Below are 6,000 nucleotides of genomic sequence, written 5' to 3'. Positions count from 1 at the left end.
ACCTAGTTGGTCCACCTTGTAGATGTAAAGTCAGAGACGATCGCTCATCTATTGCTGCCGTTTGAGTTGGTCATCTTCTAGACCTTCATCAGTGGTCACAGGACGCTGCCCATGGGGCGCTGTTGGTTGTATATATTTGGCAGTGGTGTATAGTAACGAAGTAATAATACTTCGTTACAGTACTTAAGTAGTTTTTTGAAGTATTTGTACTTTACTGGAGTATAAAAATTTTCGGCAACTTTCACTTTTAGTCCACTACATTTTCTAAAGAAATGGTGTACTTTTACTCCGATACATTCGCTGTATGTAAATTCGTTACTCGTTACTACAAAATGAAAGTTAAATGATGTGAGATGTGTGACAGACTGCACGCTGGTTTGGTGAATCTGCGTTTGTAAGTTAGACGGTGGTTGAACACATTAATGTGCATGTGCAAACGTTCTCTAAACGCTATTGGAGTTTTCTAAAAGTGCGTCGTTCACCCAAACACACGCAAATATGGACATTTCAGAAGCTCCAACACACTGATGTAAGTTAACAATGATTAACAAAGTAAAGCTGCAGCATCAGCGGTTTTTTTCATATTATTAGCATTAACATTGTTCAGATATCTACCTACCATTTATACCGATTACATTCGAACCACAAATAAAACGTTTCACTAAATTTGTTTGGAATTCATTGACTGCAAAACTCATGAAGACACGTCTATTATTTTTTAAAACTCACCTACGGACAAATATTTCCTCAGATAACTTCTGTATTAGACAGGCAGAGGAGAGATTCATGGTGCTGAGGAACATGCAGCACGTCTTTAACCCTTTAATCATCTCAACAAGAACTCAACTTATCCAACTTATTATTAATGATTTTTCAGCTGTTGGATTTAAGTTAGAAATGGTGTTTTCTTAAAGTAAGAATACCAATATTTTTTTTAGTTTAACACATGCTATTCAGTGAGTAGATATGGCCCCAAAGAATATTATTTAAATACAGCTTATTTTACTCAAATATTTTGATTTAAATTAATGGTAGAACAGATCATTAAAGGGATAAAAGTGCCACACGTTTTGTTAAACTCTCCTGAGTTTTGCTTTAAATTAATTATGCCAAAATTATTTTTTTGTTATTGAAATATACTGTACTACCCAAATAAAAAAATGGGACAGTATAGAAAATGCAAATAAAATAGATGCAGTGTTTCTTACATTTACATCGACTCACATTCTAAAAACGTTGGAACAGGAACATTTAGGGCTAGTAATAAGTTTAAAAAACAACTAAATAATGTCATGATTTCAAACAGGTGATGTCAAACAGTTGATTATGATCATGAATTGGCACAAATCATGTTCAGATGAAAGGAAGAAAACAGGTTAATTGTTAGGGTGGTTTACAGGCTTAAAAGAACAATCTTTATATTTAAAATGACCGCTTCCATTTATACTAACAGCATTTACTTTTACTTCTACTTTTAATACTTAAGTACATTTAATATCAAATTACTTTTGATACTTAAGTACATTAAACATCAGATACTTTTACTTAAGTAATATTCTAAAAGGTGACTTTTACTTCTATCAAAGTACATTTCTGGTAAGATACTTGTACTTTTACTCAAGTATGGCCTTCCGGTACTTTATACACCACTGATATTTGGTTGGTGGAGTATTCTCAGTCCAGCAGTGACAGTGAGGTGTTTAAAAACTCCAGCAGTGCTGCTGTGTCTTATCCACTTATACCAGCGTAACACACTCTAACACACCACCACCATGTCAGTGTCACTGCAGTGCTGAGAATGACCCACCACCCAAATAATACCTGCTCTGTAGTGCTCCTGTGGGGGTCCTGATCATTGAAGAACAGCATGAAAGGGGGCTAACAAAGCATGCAGAGAAACAGATGGACTACAGTCAGTAATTGTAGAACTACAAAGTGCTTCTATATGGTAAGTGGAGCTGATAAAATGGACAGTGAGTGTAGAAACAAGGAGGTGGTTTTAATGTTATGGCTGATCGGTGTATGTATATATGACAAATTAAGGCATTCTTGAATAAAATGCCACAAAAACACAATTGTTATGGCATTGTTACGTTTACCCAAAGTATGTTTTGTTGTCTTTTAAATTTGGCCGCATTGTCAGACGTCTTTATAAACACTGCATTCTGCAATGGCTCCTTTGTTTCCTCCTGTGCTGTAGCTAAACACTGCCCTTTAGCATGTCTTGCTACTGCACCCATCAGAAGGTGGTGCTAAGTCTTGCACATTTTTTACCCAAGAATGCCAGAAAAAGATGGCTGCAGATTGCAAGAATGCTTTCAAGATCTTTAACAACTCTTGAGTATGTGTTCCACAAGCTGTTATCAGCCAGATTGCAATCACACAAGTCATGGTAAAATGTCCAGTCCTGGCATGCCTGAAGGCACATGGGCTTGAAGAAAAAAATGAAGATTACTTACATACATGCACACACACAAGTTTCCCAGCACAGGAAAAGTGGGATGCAGGAAGGTTACAGCCTTTTTTTTGTATGTGTGTTTTGCAGGGGTCCCTTTGCAGCTTCCTGTGTTGTGGTTTATTCTTAGATGTGTGACTTGCCTTCGCATGCCAGGCTAAAAAGTTTGCATTCAGTCCACACAGAGTTGTTACTGTTGATTTGGTTGTTTGTTTAAGGATGTAGTGAATCGTATAGCCAAAAAGTTTAACTTTTCTTTATATTAAAGCAGGCTGCTCTGGAAAGCCACCATGGATACCCAGTTTTTCACTGAAAGTGGTGCAAATGGGTCTGCAAGTTGCTAGATCAATGGATTTGGAAGCATTTTAGCTAATAGTTGAGTTGCTCATGGTAATACCACTGGTTGTTGGTTTAAAATTCATGTGCTCAGTATTCCAGGTCCTGACCAGAACAGACAGGCTAGCCGGAGACCGCCACCTGCTCACAGCAATCATCAACAGCCACTGATAAGAATACACAGTCCAGTAGGGAGCCCCCTGTATGTCCTCTTCTCCATCCAGCCATAACTAATATGCCCGCTAGGCTGACAGTGTTGCCCTGTCATGTGAAAGCTCTAATTAACAGGAGGTTCGCTGCTGTGGAGAGGTTCCAGGCCCCCGGGTGGGTAATCAGCTTAAATACAGGTTTATTTCCTGCCCTGTGCCTGTTGTGTCCTACAGAGATTGCATTCCTTTATCTTTTTATATTTAATAAATTTAGACACGTAATTGTCTTAATTGTGAACACAGTGTCACTTTTATTTAGGGTCGGGATCTTGAGATTTTGCTATTTTTCAGATCATGATATATATATATATATATATATATATATATATATATATATATATATATATATATATACTGATCAGCCATAACATTAAAACCACCTCCTTGTTTCTACACACACTGTCCATTTTATCATCTCCATTTACCATATAGAAGCACTTTGTAGTTCTACAATTACTGACTGTAGTCCATCTGTTTCTCTGCATGCTTTGTCAGCCCCCTTTCATGCCATTCTTCAATGGTCAGGACTCTCCCAGGACCACTACAGAGCAGGTATTATTTGTGTGGTGGATCATTCTCAGCACTGCAGTGACACTGACATGGTGGTGGTGTGTTAGTGTGTGTTGTGCTGGTATGAGTGGATCAGACACAGCAATGCTGGAGTTTTTAAATACCGTGCCCACTCACTGTCCACTCTGTTAGACACTCCTACCTAATTGGTCCACCTTGTAGATGTAAAGTCAGAGACGATCGCTCATCTGTTGCTGCTGTTTGAGTTGCTCATCTTCTAGACCTTCATCAGTGGTCACAGGACGCTGCCCACGGGGCGCTGTTGGCTGGATATACTTTTGGTTGGCGGACTTTTTTCAGTCCAGCAGTGACAGTGAGGTGTTTAAAAACTCCATCAGCGCTGCTGTGTCTTATCCACTCATACCAGCACAACACACACTAACACACCACCACCATGTCAGTGTCACTGCAGTGCTGAGAATGATCCACCACCTATTATACCTGCTCTGTAGTGGTCCTGGGAGAGTCCTGACCATTGAAGAACAGCATGAAATGGGGCTAACAAAGCATGCAGAGAAACAGAGTACAGTCAGTAATTGTAGAACTACAAAGTGCTTCTCTATGGTAAGTGGAGCTGATAAAATGGACAGTGAGTGTAGAAACAAGGAGGTGGTTTTAATGTTATGGCTGATCGGTATATATATTATTTAAGTTATTTAAATAATTATTTAAGTTTAATATGAACAATATAATATATATATATATATATATATACTGTATATGTATATATATATATATATATATATATATATATATATATATATATATATATATATATATATGTATATATATATATATATACAGTATATACATATATACTGTATATGTATCTGGATAAGAGCGTCTGCTAAATGCAGAAAATGTAAATGTAAATACATATATTATACTGTTCATATTAAACTTAAATAAGGGTGGCACCATGGCTGAGTGGGTAGTCTCACAGCAAGAGGTTCCTGGGTTTGATTCCCAGGTGGAGCAGTCTGGGTCCTTTCTGTGTGGAGTTTGCATGTTCTCCCCATGTCTATGAGGTCTTCCTCCCTTTGGTCTGATTTCCTCTCACAGTGTAAATACACGCATGCGGGTTAGTTAAGAGATACTAAAAGTTCCTCTAGGTATGAATGTGTGTGTGTGTGTGTGTGTGTGTGTGTGTGTATGCCCTGTAATAGACTGGCGACCTGTCCATTTCCTTTTGTCCAGTGAATCAGACCCACAGCAACCCCGAACAGGATAAGGTGGTGGTAAAACAGACAATGAATGAATAAGTACCCAGAAGAAACCCACATAGACACAGGAGAACATGCAAACTCCAAACAGAAAGGGCCTTTAATCTGCTCAACCCTGGAATCTAACCCAGGACCTTCTTGCCATGATGTAACAGTGCTACCCACAGAGCCAACAAACCACCCAAGGCCGGTAATAGCTATCATATAAAATATCTGTTTGTCAGTTAAGATAGGTATTTTGTTTATCAAGCATAAGTATGACTTATCATGTAATGAAGGATATTGATCAGGGAAGCTACCAAGAGATTATGACAACTTTAAATGGCTGTGATTGGTTGGTCTGTGCATGTGAGCTTACATGCTAAACACAAGGCTATCCTGTTTGACGGGGTGGCAGAAAAACAAAGTGCCAAGATAAGAAGATTTGTATGGCATAAAGGTTTTATGGTCAGATTTGACCAAGATTAAACATTTTGGACAGTACACGAAAGGTTATGTGTGATAAAAACCAAACACGGCATACCACCCAAAATACACCATACCAGGCACATCCAGTATTTACTGGATATCCACTCACTCACTTTCTTAACCGCTTATCCAATTATGGTCGTGGGGGGGGGGGGGCTATCCCAGCTTTTCAGTGGACGCAAGGCACACAGTAACACCCTGACACACATACATCCAGTGTTTGAATACGCTGAAAATGCCCCAGCCCCCAGTATACAGATGTAAACATTATAAATACACATATTCCTTTTACTAGCTTTGCGTAATTTTAGGATCCGTCAGTGTTCCCATCATTTATTGATGGTAGGAATGTTTTAAAATGGTAGGAAACCCCAATCCCTCCCACCCTTAGGTAGATTTGGTCCCCCTGTCACTGTAAAAGGCAGATAATGTACATGCTTTTTACTGTACAAGTAGAAAAGAGACACTAATTCCACCCTATCATTGCACTTTCCTTTTTTATGACCAGTAGATGGCAGTGATCGTCAGACAGGCTGGAGAATTCGGTTTCAAGTGCCATCTGGTTGTCTGCCAGCTAATGCTGGAGTGTTTATTTAACCAAGGCATTGGCAGGCACATGGCAAAGACAAGCTAAATAGTGTGAAAACGACAGAGAACATTCGAACAGACTAGTGAATGCCTTGATTGCAACCATGCTGTGGTCTTTTTAAATATATGTTTTATTTCTGATGTAGGAGGT

This window comes from Trichomycterus rosablanca, chromosome 11 (genome assembly GCF_030014385.1).
Source record: "Trichomycterus rosablanca isolate fTriRos1 chromosome 11, fTriRos1.hap1, whole genome shotgun sequence".
Lineage (NCBI taxonomy): Eukaryota > Metazoa > Chordata > Actinopteri > Siluriformes > Trichomycteridae > Trichomycterus > Trichomycterus rosablanca.
The sequence above is the reverse complement of the archived record's forward strand: the minus strand, read 5'-3'. Positions refer to the sequence as shown.